The sequence below is a fragment of the Balaenoptera borealis genome, assembly GCF_965194805.1.
Source record: "Balaenoptera borealis genome assembly, chromosome: 20".
Classification (NCBI taxonomy): domain Eukaryota; kingdom Metazoa; phylum Chordata; class Mammalia; order Artiodactyla; family Balaenopteridae; genus Balaenoptera; species Balaenoptera borealis.
In genome coordinates this window covers 26,365,643-26,385,358 of record NC_138879.1, presented here as the reverse complement: position 1 = coordinate 26,385,358, position 19,716 = coordinate 26,365,643, and positions in this window count along the sequence as shown.

The window sequence follows — 19,716 nt, the reverse complement described above, 5'->3', positions numbered from 1 at the left end:
CTGAGTAAAACCTCAGTCATGTTCCCAGTCCACAGGTTTCCAGAACCAAGCCTCAGTCAGGTTCCCAGGGCACAGTATTCCACAATCTAAACAGATGTCATGTTCCCAGGTCACAGGTTTCCAGAATCACGCCTCAGTCATGTTCCAAGGTCACAGGGATCCAGAATCAAACCTCAGTCCTGTTGCCAGGCCATTGGGTACCACCATCAAACCTCAGTCATGTTCCCAGGCCACAGGGTTCCTCCATCATACCTCAATCATGTTCCCAGGACACAGGGTTCAAGAATCAAACAAATGTCAAGTTCCCAGGCCATGGGTTTCCAGTACCAGGCCTCACTCATATTTCCAGGGCACAGGGTTCCACAATCAAATCTCAGTCATATTGCCAGTCCACAGGTTTCTGCCATCAAACCTCAGTCAAGTTCTCAGGCAACAGGGTTCTAGAATCAAGCCTCAGTCATATTCCCAGGACACATTGTTCAAGAATCAAACCTCAGTCATGTTGGCAGGCCACAGGGTTCCACAATCAAACCTCAGTCATGTTCCCAGGCCACAGGGATCCAGAATCCAACCGATGTCATGTTGCCAGGCCATAGGGTACCACCATCAAACCTCAGTCATATTCCCAGGCCACAGGTTTCCAGAATCAAACCGATTTCATGTTCGCAGGCAACAGGGTACTAGAATCCAAACCGATGTCATGTTCCCAGGCCACAGGGTTCCACCATCAAACCTCATTCCTGTGGCCAGGCCACAGGGTTCCACCATCAAGCCTCAATCATGTTCCCAAGCCTGAGGGTTCCACAATCAAACCACTGTCATGTTGCCAGGCCACAGGGTTCAACCATCAAACCTCAGTCATGTTCCCAGGAAACAGGGTTCCAGAATCAATCCTCAGTTATATTCCCAGGCAACAGGGTTCCAGAATAAATCCTCAGTCATATTCCCAGTCCACAGGTTTCCAGAACCAAGCCTCAATCAGCTTCCCAGGGCACAGTATTCCACAATCTAAACAGATGTCATGTTCCCAGGTCACAGGTTTCCAGAATCAAACTTCTGTCATGTTCCCAGGGAACAGGGTTCCAGACACAAAGCTCAGTCATGTTACCAGGAGACAGGGTTCCAGAATAAACCCGCAGTCATGTTCCCTGTACACAGGTTTCAAAAATAAAACCCCAGTCATGTTCTCAGGCCACAGGGTTCCAGAATTAAGCCTCACTCATATTCCCAGGCCAAAGGGTTCCACAATCAAACCTCAGTCCTGTTGCCAGGCCACAGTTCCACCATCAAGTCTCAGTCATGTTCCCAGGCCAGAGTGTTCCACAATCAAACCTAAGTCATCTTGCCAGGCCACAGGATTCCACAATCTAACATTAGTCATGTTCCCAGGCCAATGGTTTCCAGAATCAAACCTCAGTCATATTCCCAGGCCACATGGTTCCAGAATCAAACCTCAGTTATGTTCCCAGGACACAGGGTTCCAGAATAACCCCTCAGTCATGTTCCCTCGACACAGGTTTCGGAAATAAAACCCCAGTCATGTTCCCAGGCCACAGGGTTCCAGAATCAATCCTCACGCATATTCCCAGGCCACAGGGTTCCACAATTAAACCTCAGTCTTATTCCCACGCCAGAGGGTTCCACAATCAAACCTCAGTCCTCTTGCCAGGCTACGGTTCCACCATCAAGGATCAGTCATGTTCCCATGCCACAGGGTTTCAGAATCAAACCACAGTCATGTTCCCAGTCCAGAGGGTTCCACAATCAAACCTTAGTCATGTTCCCATGCCACAAGGTTCCAGAATCCAACCGATGTCATGTTCCCAGGCAACAGGGTTCCAGAATCAATCCTCAGTTATGTTCCCAGGCTACAGGGATCCAGAATAAAACCTCAGTCATGTTCCCAGTCCACAGGGTTCCAGAACCAAGCCTCAGTCAGTTTCCCAGGGCACAGTATTCCACAATCTAAACAGATGTCATGTTCCCAGGTCACAGGTTTCCAGAATCACGCCTCAGTCATGTTCCCATGACACAGGGTTCCAGAATCCAACCGATGTCATGTTCCCAGGCCACAGGGTTCCAGAATCAATCCTCAGTTATGTTCCCAGGCGACACTGTTCCTGAATAAAACCTCAGTCATGTTCCCAGTCCACAGGTTTCCAGAACCAAGCCTCAGTCAGGTTCCCAGGGCACAGTATTCCACAATCTAAACAGATGTCATGTTCCCAGGTCACAGGTTTCCAGAATCACGCCTCAGTCATGTTCCAAGGTCACAGGGATCCAGAATCAAACCTCAGTCCTGTTGCCAGGCCATAGGGTACCACCATCAAACCTCAGTCATGTTCCCAGGCCACAGGGTTCCTCCATCATACCTCAATCATGTTCCCAGGACACAGGGTTCAAGAATCAAACAAATGTCAAGTTCCCAGGCCATGGGTTTCCAGTACCAGGCCTCAGTCATATTTCCAGGGCACAGGGTTCCACAATCAAATCTCAGTCATATTGCCAGTCCACAGGTTTCTGCCATCAAACCTCAGTCAAGTTCTCAGGCAACAGGGTTCTAGAATCAAGCCTCAGTCATATTCCCAGGACACATTGTTCAAGAATCAAACCTCAGTCATGTTGGCAGGCCACAGGGTTCCACAATCAAACCTCAGTCATGTTCCCAGGCCACAGGGATCCAGAATCCAACCGATGTCATGTTGCCAGGCCATAGGGTACCACCATCAAACCTCAGTCATATTCCCAGGCCACAGGTTTCCAGAATCAAACCGATTTCATGTTCCCGGGCAACAGGGTACTAGAATCCAAACCGATGTCATGTTCCCAGGCCACAGGGTTCCACCATCAAACCTCATTCCTGTGGCCAGGCCACAGGGTTCCACCATCAAGCCTCAATCATGTTCCCAAGCCTGAGGGTTCCACAATCAAACCACTGTCATGTTGCCAGGCCACAGGGTCCAACCATCAAACCTCAGTCATGTTCCCAGGAAACAGGGTTCCAGAATCAATCCTCAGTTAAATTCCCAGGTAATAGGGTTCCAGAATAAATCCTCAGTCATGTTCCCAGTCCACAGGTTTCCAGAACCAAGCCTCAGTCAGGTTCCCAGGGCACAGTATTCCACAATCTAAACAGATGTCATGTTCCCAGGTCACAGGTTTCCAGAATCAAACTTCTGTCATGTTCCCAGGGAACAGGGTTCCAGACACAAACCTCAGTCATGTTACCACGAGACAGGGTTCCAGAATAAACCCGCAGTCATGTTCCCTGTACACAGGTTTCAAAAATAAAACCCCAGTCATGTTCTCAGGCCACAGAGTTCCAGAATTAAGCCTCACTCATATTCCCAGGCCAAAGGGTTCCACAATCAAACCTCAGTCCTGTTGCCAGGCCACAGTTCCACCATCAAGTCTCAGTCATGTTCCCAGGCCAGAGTGTTCCACAATCAAACCTAAGTCATCTTGCCAGGCCACAGGGTTCAACAATCAAAGCTCAGTCATGTTCCCAGGACAAAGGTGTCCAGAATCAAACCTCAGTCATGTTCCCAGGGAACAGGGTTCCAGAAATAAACCTCAGTCATGTGGCCAGGTCATAGGTTTCCACCATCAAAGCTCAGACATGTTCCCAGGCAACAGGGTTCCAGAATCAAACCGTTCTCATGTTCCCAGGCCACAAGGTTCCAGAATCCACAGATGTCATGTTCCCAGGCCACAGGGTTCAAGAATCAATCCTCAGTTTGTTCCCAGGCTACAGGGTTCCAGAATAAAACCTCAGTCATGTTCCCAGTCCACAGGGTTCCAGAACGAAGCCTCAGTCAGGTTCCCAGGGCACAGTATTCCACAATCTAAACAGATGTCATGTTCCCAGGCCACCGGTTTCCAGAATCACGTCTCAGTCATGTTCCAAGGCCACAGGGATCCAGAATCCCACCTCAGTCATGTTGACAGGCCATAGGGTACCACCATCAAACCTCAGTCTTATTCCCAGACCACAGGTTTCCAGAATCAAAGCGATTTCATGTTCCCAGGCAACAGGGTACCAGATTCCAAACCGATGTCATGTTCCCAGGACACAGGATTCCACAATCTAACATTAGTCATGTTCCCAGGCCAATGGTTTCCAGAATCAAACCTCAGTCATATTCCCAGGCCACATGGTTCCAGAATCAAACCTCAGTTATGTTCCCAGGACACAGGGATCCAGAATAACCCCTCAGTCATGTTCCCTCGACACAGGTTTCAGAAATAAAACCCCAGTCATGGTCCCAGGCCACAGCGTTCCAGAATCAATCCTCACTCATATTCCCAGGCCACAGGGTTCCATAATTAAACCTCAGTCTTATTCCTACGCCAGAGGGTTCCACAATCAAACCTCAGTCCTGTTGCCAGGCCACGGTTCCACCATCAAGGATCAGTCATGTTCCCATGCCACAGGGTTTCAGAATCAAACCACAGTCATGTTCCCAGTCCAGAGGGTTCCACAATCAAACCTTAGTCATGTTCCCATGCCACAAGGTTCCAGAATCCAACCGATGTCATGTTCCCAGGCAACAGGGTTCCAGAATCAATCCTCAGTTATGTTCCCAGGCTACAGGGATCCAGAATAAAACCTCAGTCATGTTCCCAGTCCACAGGGTTCCAGAACCAAGCCTCAGTCAGTTTCCCAGGGCACAGTATTCCACAATCTAAACAGATGTCATGTTCCCAGGTCACAGGTTTCCAGAATCACGCCTCAGTCATGTTCCCATGACACAGGGTTCCAGAATCCAACCGATGTCATGTTCCCAGGCCACAGGGTTCCAGAATCAATCCTCAGTTATGTTCCCAGGCGACACTGTTCCTGAATAAAACCTCAGTCATGTTCCCAGTCCACAGGTTTCCAGAACCAAGCCTCAGTCAGGTTCCCAGGGCACAGTATTCCACAATCTAAACAGATGTCATATTCCCAGGTCACAGGTTTCCAGAATCACGCCTCAGTCATGTTCCAAGGTCACAGGGATCCAGAATCAAACCTCAGTCCTCTTGCCAGGCCATAGGGTACCACCATCAAACCTCAGTCATGTTCCCAGGCCACAGGGTTCCTCCATCATACCTCAATCATGTTCCCAGGACACAGGGTTCAAGAATCAAACAAATGTCAAGTTCCCAGGCCATGGGTTTCCAGTACCAGGCCTCAGTCATATTTCCAGGGCACAGGGTTCCACAATCAAATCTCACTCATATTGCCAGTCCACAGGTTTCTGCCATCAAACCTCAGTCAAGTTCTCAGGCAACAGCGTTCTAGAATCAAGCCTCAGTCATATTCCCAGGACAGATTGTTCAAGAATCAAACCTCAGTCATGTTGGCAGGCCACAGGGTTCCACAATCAAACCTCAGTCATGTTCCCAGGCCACAGGGATCCAGAATCCAACCGATGACATGTTGCCAGGCCATAGGGTACCACCATCAAACCTCAGTCATATTCCCAGGCCACAGGTTTCCAGAATCAAACCGATTTCATGTTCCCGGGCAACAGGGTACTAGAATCCAAACCGATGTCATGTTCCCAGGCCACAGGGTTCCACCATCAAACCTCATTCCTGTGGCCAGGCCACAGGGTTCCACCATCAAGCCTCAATCATGTTCCCAAGCCTGAGGGTTTCACAATCAAACCACTGTCATGTTGCCAGGCCACAGGGTTCAACCATCAAACCTCAGTCATGTTCCCAGGAAACAGGGTTCCAGAATCAATCCTCAGTTATATTCCCAGGCAACAGGGATCCAGAATAAAACCTCAGTCATGTTCCCAGTCTACAGGTTTCCAGAACCAAGCCTCAATCAGCTTCCCAGGGCACAGTATTCCACAATCTAAACAGATGTCATGTTCCCAGGTCACAGGTTTCCAGAATCACGCCTCAGTCATGTTCCCATGACACAGGGTTCCAGAATCCAACCGATGTCATGTTCCCAGGCCACAGGGTTCCAGAATCAATCCTCAGTTATGTTACCAGGCGACAGTGTTCCTGAATAAAACCTCAGTCATCTTCCCAGTCCACAGGTTTCCAGAACCAAGCCTCAGTCAGGTTCCCAGGGCACAGTATTCCACAATCTAAACAGATGTCATGTTCCCAGGTCACAGGTTTCCAGAATCACGCCTCAGTCATGTTCCAAGGTCACAGGGATCTAGAATCAAACCTCAGTCCTGTTGCCAGGCCATAGGGTACCACCATCAAACCTCAGTCATGTTCCCAGGCCACAGGGTTCCTCCATCATACCTCAATCATGTTCCCAGGACACAGGGTTCAAGAATCAAACAAATGTCAAGTTCCCAGGCCATGGGTTTCCAGTACCAGGCCTCAGTCATATTTCCAGGGCACAGGGTTCCACAATCAAATCTCAGTCATATTGCCAGTCCACAGGTTTCTGCCATCAAACCTCAGTCAAGTTCTCAGGCAACAGGGTTCTAGAATCAAGCCTCAGTCATATTCCCAGGACACATTGTTCAAGAATCAAACCTCAGTCATGTTGGCAGGCCACAGGGTTCCACAATCAAACCTCAGTCATGTTCCCAGGCCACAGGGATCCAGAATCCAACCGATGTCATGTTGCCAGGCCATAGGGTACCACCATCAAACCTCAGTCATATTCCCAGGCCACAGGTTTCCAGAATCAAACCGATTTCATGTTCCCAGGCAACAGGGTACTAGAATCCAAACCGATGTCATGTTCCCAGGCCACAGGGTTCCACCATCAAACCTCATTCCTGTGGCCAGGCCACAGGGTTCCACCATCAAGCCTCAATCATGTTCCCAAGCCTGAGGGTTCCACAATCAAACCACTGTCATGTTGCCAGGCCACAGGGTTCAACCATCAAACCTCAGTCATGTTCCCAGGAAACAGGGTTCCAGAATCAATCCTCAGTTATATTCCCAGGCAACATGGTTCCAGAATAAATCCTCAGTCATATTCCCAGTCTACAGGTTTCCAGAACCAAGCCTCAATCAGCTTCCCAGGGCACAGTATTCCACAGTCTAAACAGATGTCATGTTCCCAGGTCACAGGTTTCCGGAATCAAACTTCTGTCATGTTCCCAGGGAACAGGGTTCCAGAAACAAACCTCAGTCATGTTACCAGGAGACAGGGTTCCAGAATAAACCCGCAGTCATGTTCCCTGTACACAGGTTTCAAAAATAAATCCCCAGTCATGTTCTCAGGCCACAGGGTTCCAGAATTAAGCCTCACTCATATTCCCAGGCCAAAGGGTTCCACAATCAAACCTCAGTCCTGTTGCCAGGCCACAGTTCCACCATCAAGTCTCAGTCATGTTCCCAGGCCAGAGTGTTCCACAATCAAACCTAAGTCATCTTGCCAGGCCACAGGGTTCAACAATCAAACCTCAGTCATGTTCCCAGGGAACAGGGTTCCAGAAATAAACCTCAGTCATGTTTCCAGGCCATAGGTTTCCACCATCAAACCTCAGACATGTTCCCAGGCCACAGGGTTCCAGAATCCACAGATGTCATGTTCCCAGGCCACAGGGTTCAAGAATCAATCCTCAGTTTGTTCCCAGGCTACAGGGTTCCAGAATAAAACCTCAGTCATGTTCCCAGTCCACAGGGTTCCAGAACCAAGCCTCAGTCAGCTTCCCAGGGCACAGTATTCCACAATCTAAACAGATGTCATGTTCCCAGGCCACAGGTTTCCAGAATCACGCCTCAGTCATGTTCCAAGGCCACAGGGATCCAGAATCCCACCTCAGTCATGTTGCCAGGCCATAGGGTAACACCATCCAACCTCAGTCTTATTCCCAGACCACAGGTTTCCAGAATCAAAGCGATTTCATGTTCCCAGGAAACAGGGTTCCAGAATGAAACCAATATCATGTTCCCAGGCCACGGGGTTCCAGTATCAGGCCTCAGTCATCTTCCCAGTGCACAGGGTTCCAGCAACAAACCTCAGTCATGTTCCCAGGTCACAGGTTTGGAGAATCAAACCTCAGTCATATTCCCAGGCCACATCGTTCCAGAATCATACCTCAGTCATTTTCCCAGGCCACATGGTTCCAGAATCAAAACTAAGTCAATTTCCCAGGCCACAGGTTTCCAGAATCAAACCTCAGTCATATTCCCAGGCCACAGGTTTCCACCATCAAGCCTCAGTCATGTTCCAAAACCTGAAGGTTCCACAATCAAACCTCAGTCATGTTCCCAGGACACAGGGTTCCAGAATCAAGCCTCACTCATATTCCCAGGCCAGAGGGTTCCACAATCACACCGCAGTCCTGTTGCCAGGCCACGGTTCCACCATCAAGCCTCAGTCATGTTCCCAGGCCAGAGTGTTCCACAATCAAACCTAAGTCATCTTGCCAGGCCACAGGATTCCACCATCAAACCTCAGTCCTGTTGCCAGGCCACAGGCTTCCACCATCAAGCCTCAGTCATGTTCCCAAGCCTGAGGGTTCCACAATCAAACCTCTGTCATGTTACCAGGCCACAGGGTTCAACCATCAAACCTCAGTCATGTTCCCTGGAAACAGGGTTCCAGAGTCAAACCAATGTCATGTTCCCAGGCCACGGGGTTCCAGTATCAGGCCGCAGTCATGTCCCCAGTGCACAGGGTTCCACCATCAAACCTCAGTCATGTTGCCAGTGCACAGGTTTCTGCGATCAAATCAGAGTCAAGTTCCCAGGCCACCGGGTTCCTCCATCAAACCTCAGTCATGTTCCCATGCCACAGCATTCCACAGTCTAACATCAGTCATGTTCCCAGACCAATGGTTTCCAGAATCAAACCTCAATCATGTTCCCAGGACACAGGGTTCCAATCAAACCAATGTCAAGTTCCCAGGCCATGGGTTTCCAGTACCAGGCCACAGTCATGTTTCCAGGGCACAGGGTTCCACAATCAAACGTCAGTCATGTTGCCAGTCCACAGGTTTCTGCGAACAAACCACATTCAAGTTCTCAGACAACAGGGTTCTAGAATCAAGCCTCAGTCATATTCCCAGGACACATTGTTCAAGAATCAAACCTCAGTCATGTTGGCAGGCCACAGGGTTCCACAATCAAATCTCAGTCATGTTCCCAGGACAAAGGTGTCCAGAATCAAACTTCAGTCATGTTCCCAGGGAACAGGGTTCCAGAAACAAACCTCAGTCATGTTGCCAGGCCACACGTTACCACCATCAAACCTCAAACATGGTCCCAGGCCACAGGGTTCCACAATCAAACCTCAGTCATGTTCCCAGGCCACAGGTTTCCAAAATCCACTGATGTCATGTTTCCAGGCCACAGGGTTCCAGAATGAATCATCAGTTAGGTTCCCAGGCTACAGGGTTCCAGAATAAAACCTCAGTCATGTTCCCAGTCCACAGGGTTCCAGAACCAAGCCTCAGTCAGCTTCCCAGGGCACAGTATTCCACAATCTAAACAGATGTCATGTTCCCAGGCCACAGGTTTCCAGAATCACGTCTCAGTCATGTTCCAAGGCCACAGGGATCCAAAATCCCACCTCAGTCATGTTGACAGGCCATAGGGTACCACCATCAAACCTCAGTCTTATTCCCAGACCACAGGTTTCCAGACTCAAAGCGATTTCATGTTCCCAGGCAACAGGGTACCAGAATCCAAACCGATGTCATGTTCCCAGGACACAGGATTCCACAATCTAACATTAGTCATGTTCCCAGGCCAATGGTTTCCAGAATCAAACCTCAGTCATATTCCCAGGACACATGGTTCCAGAATCAAACCTCAGTTATGTTCCCAGGACGCAGGGTTCCAGAATAACCCCTCAGTCATGTTCCCTCGACACAGGTTTCAGAAATAAAACCCCAGTCATGTTCCCAGGCCACAGGGTTCCAGAATCAATCCTCACTCATATTCCCAGGCCACAGGGTTCCACAATTAAACCTCAGGCTTATTCCCAGGCCAGAGGGTTCCACAATCAATCCTCAGTCCTGTTGCCAGGCCACGGTTCCACCATCAAGGATCAGTCATGTTCCCATACCACAGGGTTTCAGAATCAAACCACAGTCATGTTCCCAGTCCAGAGGGTTCCACAATCAAACCTTAGTCATGTTCCCATGCCACAAGGTTCCAGAATCCAACCTCAGTCATGTTCCCAGGCAACAGGGTTCCAGAATCAATCCTCAGTTATGTTCCCAGGCTACAGGGATCCAGAATAAAACCTCAGTCATGTTCCCAGTCCACAGGGTTCCAGAACCAAGCCTCAGTCAGTTTCCCAGGGCACAGTATTCCACAATCTAAACAGATGTCATGTTCCCAGGTCACAGGTTTCCAGAATCACGCCTCAGTCATGTTCCCATGACACAGGGTTCCAGAATCCAACCGATGTCATGTTCCCAGGCCACAGGGTTCCAGAATCAATCCTCAGTTATGTTCCCAGGCGACAGTGTTCCTGAATAAAACCTCAGTCATGTTCCCAGTCCACAGGTTTCCAGAACCAAGCCTCAGTCAGGTTCCCAGGGCACAGTATTCCAAAATCTAAACAGATGTCATGTTCCCAGGTCACAGGTTTCCAGAATCACGCCTCAGTCATGTTCCAAGGTCACAGGGATCCAGAATCAAACCTCAGTCCTGTTGCCAGGCCATAGGGTACCACCATCAAACCTCAGTCATGTTCCCAGGCCACAGGGTTCCTCCATCATACCTCAATCATGTTCCCAGGACACAGGGTTCAAGAATCAAACAAATGTCAAGTTCCTAGGCCATGGGTTTCCAGTACCAGGCCTCAGTCATATTTCCAGGGCACAGGGTTCCACAATCAAATCTCAGTCATATTGCCAGTCCACAGGTTTCTGCCATCAAACCTCAGTCAAGTTCTCAGGCAACAGGGTTCTAGAATCAAGCCTCAGTCATATTCCCAGGACACATTGTTCAAGAATCAAACCTCAGTCATGTTGGCAGGCCACAGGGTTCCACAATCAAACCTCAGTCATGTTCCCAGGCCACAGGGATCCAGAATCCAACCGATGTCATGTTGTCAGGCCATAGGGTACCACCATCAAACCTCAGTCATATTCCCAGGCCACAGGTTTCCAGAATCAAACCGATTTCATGTTCCCAGGCAACAGGGTACTAGAATCCAAACCGATGTCATGTTCCCAGGCCACAGGGTTCCACCATCAAAACTCATTCCTGTGGCCAGGCCACAGGGTTCCACCATCAAGCCTCAATCATGTTCCCAAGCCTGAGGGTTCCACAATCAAACCACTGTCATGTTGCCAGGCCACAGGGTTCAACCATCAAACCTCAGTCATGTTCCCAGGAAACAGGGTTCCAGAATCAATCCTCAGTTATATTCCCAGGCAACAGGGTTCCAGAATAAATCCTCAGTCATGTTCCCAGTCCACAGGTTTCCAGAACCAAGCCTCAATCAGCTTCCCAGGGCACAGTATTCCACAATCTAAACAGATGTCATGTTCCCAGGTCACAGGTTTCCGGAATCAAACTTCTGTCATGTTCCCAGGGAACAGGGTTCCAGACACAAACCTCAGTCATGTTACCAGGAGACAGGGTTCCAGAATAAACCCGCAGTCATGTTCCCTGTACACAGGTTTCAAAAATAAAACCCCAGTCATGTTCTCAGGCCACAGGGTTCCAGAATTAAGCCTCACTCATATTCCCAGGCCAAAGGGTTCCACAATCAAACCTCAGTCCTGTTGCCAGGCCACAGTTCCACCATCAAGTCTCAGTCATGTTCCCAGGCCAGAGTGTTCCACAATCAACCCTAAGTCATCTTGCCAGGCCACAGGGTTCAACAATCAAACCTCAGTCATGTTCCCAGGGAACAGGGTTCCAGAAATAAACCTCAGTCATGTTGCCAGGCCATAGGTTTCCACCATCAAACCTCAGACATGTTCCCAGGCCACAGGGTTCCAGAATCCACAGATGTCATGTTCCCAGGCCACAGGGTTCAAGAATCAATCCTCAGTTTGTTCCCAGGCTACAGGGTTCCAGAATAAAACCTCAGTCATGTTCCCAGTCCACAGGGTTCCAGAACCAAGCCTCAGTCAGCTTCCCAGGGCACAGTATTCCACAATCTAAACAGATGTCATGTTCCCAGGCCACAGGTTTCCAGAATCACGTCTCAGTCATGTTCCAAGGCCACAGGGATCCAAAATCCCACCTCAGTCATGTTGACAGGCCATAGGGTACCACCATCAAACCTCAGTCTTATTCCCAGACCACAGGTCTCCAGAATCAAAGCGATTTCATGTTCCTAGGCAACAGGGTACCAGAATCCAAACCGATGTCATGTTCCCAGGTCACAGGATTCCACAATCTAACATTAGTCATGTTCCCAGGCCAATGGTTTCCAGAATCAAACCTCAGTCATATTCCCAGGACACATGGTTCCAGAATCAAACCTCAGTTATGTTCCCAGGACACAGGGTTCCAGAATAAAACCTCAGTCATGTTCCCTCGACACAGGTTTCAGAAATAAAACCCCAGTCATGTTCCCAGGCCACAGGGTTCCAGAATCAATCCTCACTCATATTCCCAGGCCACAGGGTTCCACAATTAAACCTCAGGCTTATTCCCAGGCCAGAAGGTTCCACAATCAAACCTCAGGCCTGTTGCCAGGCCACGGTTCCACCATCAAGGATCAGTCATGTTCCCATGCCACAGGGTTTCAGAATCAAACCACAGTCATGTTCCCAGTCCAGAGGGTTCCACAATCAAACCTTAGTCATGTTCCCATGCCACAAGGTTCCAGAATCCAACCGATGTCATGTTCCCAGGCAACAGGGTTCCAGAATCAATCCTCAGTTATGTTCCCAGGCTACAGGGATCCAGAATAAAACCTCAGTCATGTTCCCAGTCCACAGGGTTCCAGAACCAAGCCTCAGTCAGTTTCCCAGGGCACAGTATTCCACAATCTAAACAGATGTCATGTTCCCAGGTCACAGGTTTCCAGAATCACGCCTCAGTCATGTTCCCATGACACAGGGTTCCAGAATCCAACCGATGTCATGTTCCCAGGCCACAGGGTTCCAGAATCAATCCTCAGTTATGTTCCCAGGCGACAGTGTTCCTGAATAAAACCTCAGTCATGTTCCCAGTCCACAGGTTTCCAGAACCAAGCCTCAGTCAGGTTCCCAGGGCACAGTATTCCACAATCTAAACAGCTGTCATGTTCCCAGGTCACAGGTTTCCAGAATCACGCCTCAGTCATGTTCCAAGGTCACAGGGATCCAGAATCAAACCTCAGTCCTGTTGCCAGGCCATAGGGTACCACCATCAAACCTCAGTCATGTTCCCAGGCCACAGGGTTCCTCCATCATACCTCAATCATGTTCCCAGGACACAGGGTTCAAGAATCAAACAAATGTCAAGTTCCCAGGCCATGGGTTTCCAGTACCAGGCCTCAGTCATATTTCCAGGGCACAGGGTTCCACAATCAAATCTCACTCATATTGCCAGTCCACAGGTTTCTGCCATCAAACCTCAGTCAAGTTCTCAGGCAACAGGGTTCTAGAATCAAGCCTCAGTCATATTCCCAGGACACATTGTTCAAGAATCAAACCTCAGTCATGTTGGCAGGCCACAGGGTTCCACAATCAAACCTCAGTCATGTTCCCAGGCCACAGGGATCCAGAATCCAACCGATGTCATGTTGCCAGGCCATAGGGTACCACCATCAAACCTCAGTCATATTCCCAGGCCACAGGTTTCCAGAATCAAACCGATTTCATGTTCCCAGGCAACAGGGTACTAGAATCCAAACCGATGTCATGTTCCCAGGCCACAGGGTTCCACCATCAAACCTCATTCCTGTGGCCAGGCCACAGGGTTCCACCATCAAGCCTCAATCATGTTCCCAAGCCTGAGGGTTCCACAATCAAACCACTGTCATGTTGCCAGGCCACAGGGTTCAACCATCAAACCTCAGTCATGTTCCCAGGAAACAGGGTTCCAGAATCAATCCTCAGTTATATTCCCAGGCAACATGGTTCCAGAATAAATCCTCAGTCATATTCCCAGTCTACAGGTTTCCAGAACCAAGCCTCAATCAGCTTCCCAGGGCACAGTATTCCACAATCTAAACAGATGTCATGTTCCCAGGTCACAGGTTTCCGGAATCAAACTTCTGTCATGTTCCCAGGGAACAGGGTTCCAGAAACAAACCTCAGTCATGTTACCAGGAGACAGGGTTCCAGAATAAACCCGCAGTCATGTTCCCTGTACACAGGTTTCAAAAATAAATCCCCAGTCATGTTCTCAGGCCACAGGGTTCCAGAATTAAGCCTCACTCATATTCCCAGGCCAAAGGGTTCCACAATCAAACCTCAGTCCTGTTGCCAGGCCACAGTTCCACCATCAAGTCTCAGTCATGTTCCCAGGCCAGAGTGTTCCACAATCAAACCTAAGTCATCTTGCCAGGCCACAGGGTTCAACAATCAAACCTCAGTCATGTTCCCAGGGAACAGGGTTCCAGAAATAAACCTCAGTCATGTTGCCAGGCCATAGGTTTCCACCATCAAACCTCAGACATGTTCCCAGGCCACAGGGTTCCAGAATCCACAGATGTCATGTTCCCAGGCCACAGGGTTCAAGAATCAATCCTCAGTTTGTTCCCAGGCTACAGGGTTCCAGAATAAAACCTCAGTCATGTTCCCAGTCCACAGGGTTCCAGAACCAAGCCTCAGTCAGCTTCCCAGGGCACAGTATTCCACAATCTAAACAGATGTCATGTTCCCAGGCCACAGGTTTCCAGAATCACGCCTCAGTCATGTTCCAAGGCCACAGGGATCCAGAATCCCACCTCAGTCATGTTGCCAGGCCATAGGGTACCACCATCCAACCTCAGTCTTATTCCCAGACCACAGGTTTCCAGAATCAAAGCGATTTCATGTTCCCAGGAAACAGGGTTCCAGAATGAAACCAATATCATGTTCCCAGGCCACGGGGTTCCAGTATCAGGCCTCAGTCATCTTCCCAGTGCACAGGGTTCCAGCAACAAACCTCAGTCATGTTCCCAGGTCACAGGTTTGGAGAATCAAACCTCAGTCATATTCCCAGGCCACATCGTTCCAGAATCATACCTCAGTCATTTTCCCAGGCCACATGGTTCCAGAATCAAAACTAAGTCAATTTCCCAGGCCACAGGTTTCCAGAATCAAACCTCAGTCATATTCCCAGGCCACAGGTTTCCACCATCAAGCCTCAGTCATGTTCCAAAACCTGAAGGTTCCACAATCAAACCTCAGTCATGTTCCCAGGACACAGGGTTCCAGAATCAAGCCTCACTCATATTCCCAGGCCAGAGGGTTCCACAATCACACCGCAGTCCTGTTGCCAGGCCACGGTTCCACCATCAAGCCTCAGTCATGTTCCCAGGCCAGAGTGTTCCACAATCAAACCTAAGTCATCTTGCCAGGCCACAGGATTCCACCATCAAACCTCAGTCCTGTTGCCAGGCCACAGGCTTCCACCATCAAGCCTCAGTCATGTTCCCAAGCCTGAGGGTTCCACAATCAAACCTCTGTCATGTTACCAGGCCACAGGGTTCAACCATCAAACCTCAGTCATGTTCCCTGGAAACAGGGTTCCAGAGTCAAACCAATGTCATGTTCCCAGGACACGGGGTTCCAGTATCAGGCCGCAGTCATGTTCCCAGTGCACAGGGTTCCACCATCAAACCTCAGTCATGTTGCCAGTGCACAGGTTTCTGCGATCAAATCAGAGTCAAGTTCCCAGGCCACCGGGTTCCTCCATCAAACCTCAGTCATGTTCCCATGCCACAGCATTCCACAGTCTAACATCAGTCATGTTCCCAGACCAATGGTTTCCAGAATCAAACCTCAATCATGTTCCCAGGACACAGGGTTCCAATCAAACCAATGTCAAGTTCCCAGGCCATGGGTTTCCAGTACCAGGCCACAGTCATGTTTCCAGGGCACAGGGTTCCACAATCAAACGTCAGTCATGTTGCCAGTCCACAGGTTTCTGCGAACAAACCACATTCAAGTTCTCAGACAACAGGGTTCTAGAATCAAGCCTCAGTCATATTCCCAGGACACATTGTTCAAGAATCAAACCTCAGTCATGTTGGCAGGCCACAGGGTTCCACAATCAAATCTCAGTCATGTTCCCAGGACAAAGGTGTCCAGAATCAAACTTCAGTCATGTTCCCAGGGAACAGGGTTCCAGAAACAAACCTCAGTCATGTTGCCAGGCCACACGTTACCACCATCAAACCTCAAACATGGTCCCAGGCCACAGGGTGCCACAATCAAACCTCAGTCATGTTCCCAGGCCACAGGTTTCCAAAATCCACTGATGTCATGTTTCCAGGCCACAGGGTTCCAGAATGAATCATCAGTTAGGTTCCCAGGCTACAGGGTTCCAGAATAAAACCTCAGTCATGTTCCCAGTCCACAGGGTTCCAGAACCAAGCCTCAGTCAGCTTCCCAGGGCACAGTATTCCACAATCTAAACAGATGTCATGTTCCCAGGCCACAGGTTTCCAGAATCACGTCTCAGTCATGTTCCAAGGCCACAGGGATCCAAAATCCCACCTCAGTCATGTTGACAGGCCATAGGGTACCACCATCAAACCTCAGTCTTATTCCCAGACCACAGGTTTCCAGACTCAAAGCGATTTCATGTTCCCAGGCAACAGGGTACCAGAATCCAAACCGATGTCATGTTCCCAGGACACAGGATTCCACAATCTAACATTAGTCATGTTCCCAGGCCAATGGTTTCCAGAATCAAACCTCAGTCATATTCCCAGGACACATGGTTCCAGAATCAAACCTCAGTTATGTTCCCAGGACACAGGGTTCCAGAATAACCCCTCAGTCATGTTCCCTCGACACAGGTTTCAGAAATAAAACCCCAGTCATGTTCCCAGGCCACAGGGTTCCAGAATCAATCCTCACTCATATTCCCAGGCCACAGGGTTCCACAATTAAACCTCAGGCTTATTCCCAGGCCAGAGGGTTCCACAATCAATCCTCAGTCCTGTTGCCAGGCCACGGTTCCACCATCAAGGATCAGTCATGTTCCCATACCACAGGGTTTCAGAATCAAACCACAGTCATGTTCCCAGTCCAGAGGGTTCCACAATCAAACCTTAGTCATGTTCCCATGCCACAAGGTTCCAGAATCCAACCGATGTCATGTTCCCAGGCAACAGGGTTCCAGAATCAATCCTCAGTTATGTTCCCAGGCTACAGGGATCCAGAATAAAACCTCAGTCATGTTCCCAGTCCACAGGGTTCCAGAACCAAGCCTCAGTCAGTTTCCCAGGGCACAGTATTCCACAATCTAAACAGATGTCATGTTCCCAGGTCACAGGTTTCCAGAATCACGCCTCAGTCATGTTCCCATGACACAGGGTTCCAGAATCCAACCGATGTCATGTTCCCAGGCCACAGGGTTCCAGAATCAATCCTCAGTTATGTTCCCAGGCGACAGTGTTCCTGAATAAAACCTCAGTCATGTTCCCAGTCCACAGGTTTCCAGAACCAAGCCTCAGTCAGGTTCCCAGGGCACAGTATTCCACAATCTAAACAGATGTCATGTTCCCAGGTCACAGGTTTCCAGAATCACGCCTCAGTCATGTTCCAAGGTCACAGGGATCCAGAATCAAACCTCAGTCCTGTTGCCAGGCCATAGGGTACCACCATCAAACCTCAGTCATGTTCCCAGGCCACAGGGTTCCTCCATCATACCTCAATCATGTTCCCAGGACACAGGGTTCAAGAATCAAACAAATGTCAAGTTCCTAGGCCATGGGTTTCCAGTACCAGGCCTCAGTCATATTTCCAGGGCACAGGGTTCCACAATCAAATCTCAGTCATATTGCCAGTCCACAGGTTTCTGCCATCAAACCTCAGTCAAGTTCTCAGGCAACAGGGTTCTAGAATCAAGCCTCAGTCATATTCCCAGGACACATTGTTCAAGAATCAAACCTCAGTCATGTTGGCAGGCCACAGGGTTCCACAATCAAACCTCAGTCATGTTCCCAGGCCACAGGGATCCAGAATCCAACCGATGTCATGTTGTCAGGCCATAGGGTACCACCATCAAACCTCAGTCATATTCCCAGGCCACAGGTTTCCAGAATCAAACCGATTTCATGTTCCCAGGCAACAGGGTACTAGAATCCAAACCGATGTCATGTTCCCAGGCCACAGGGTTCCACCATCAAAACTCATTCCTGTGGCCAGGCCACAGGGTTCCACCATCAAGCCTCAATCATGTTCCCAAGCCTGAGGGTTCCACAATCAAACCACTGTCATGTTGCCAGGCCACAGGGTTCAACCATCAAACCTCAGTCATGTTCCCAGGAAACAGGGTTCCAGAATCAATCCTCAGTTATATTCCCAGGCAACAGGGTTCCAGAATAAATCCTCAGTCATGTTCCCAGTCCACAGGTTTCCAGAACCAAGCCTCAATCAGCTTCCCAGGGCACAGTATTCCACAATCTAAACAGATGTCATGTTCCCAGGTCACAGGTTTCCGGAATCAAACTTCTGTCATGTTCCCAGGGAACAGGGTTCCAGACACAAACCTCAGTCATGTTACCAGGAGACAGGGTTCCAGAATAAACCCGCAGTCATGTTCCCTGTACACAGGTTTCAAAAATAAAACCCCAGTCATGTTCTCAGGCCACAGGGTTCCAGAATTAAGCCTCACTCATATTCCCAGGCCAAAGGGTTCCACAATCAAACCTCAGTCCTGTTGCCAGGCCACAGTTCCACCATCAAGTCTCAGTCATGTTCCCAGGCCAGAGTGTTCCACAATCAACCCTAAGTCATCTTGCCAGGCCACAGGGTTCAACAATCAAACCTCAGTCATGTTCCCAGGGAACAGGGTTCCAGAAATAAACCTCAGTCATGTTGCCAGGCCATAGGTTTCCACCATCAAACCTCAGACATGTTCCCAGGCCACAGGGTTCCAGAATCCACAGATGTCATGTTCCCAGGCCACAGGGTTCAAGAATCAATCCTCAGTTTGTTCCCAGGCTACAGGGTTCCAGAATAAAACCTCAGTCATGTTCCCAGTCCACAGGGTTCCAGAACCAAGCCTCAGTCAGCTTCCCAGGGCACAGTATTCCACAATCTAAACAGATGTCATGTTCCCAGGCCACAGGTTTCCAGAATCACGTCTCAGTCATGTTCCAAGGCCACAGGGATCCAAAATCCCACCTCAGTCATGTTGACAGGCCATAGGGTACCACCATCAAACCTCAGTCTTATTCCCAGACCACAGGTCTCCAGAATCAAAGCGATTTCATGTTCCTAGGCAACAGGGTACCAGAATCCAAACCGATGTCATGTTCCCAGGTCACAGGATTCCACAATCTAACATTAGTCATGTTCCCAGGCCAATGGTTTCCAGAATCAAACCTCAGTCATATTCCCAGGACACATGGTTCCAGAATCAAACCTCAGTTATGTTCCCAGGACACAGGGTTCCAGAATAAAACCTCAGTCATGTTCCCTCGACACAGGTTTCAGAAATAAAACCCCAGTCATGTTCCCAGGCCACAGGGTTCCAGAATCAATCCTCACTCATATTCCCAGGCCACAGGGTTCCACAATTAAACCTCAGGCTTATTCCCAGGCCAGAAGGTTCCACAATCAAACCTCAGGCCTGTTGCCAGGCCACGGTTCCACCATCAAGGATCAGTCATGTTCCCATGCCACAGGGTTTCAGAATCAAACCACAGTCATGTTCCCAGTCCAGAGGGTTCCA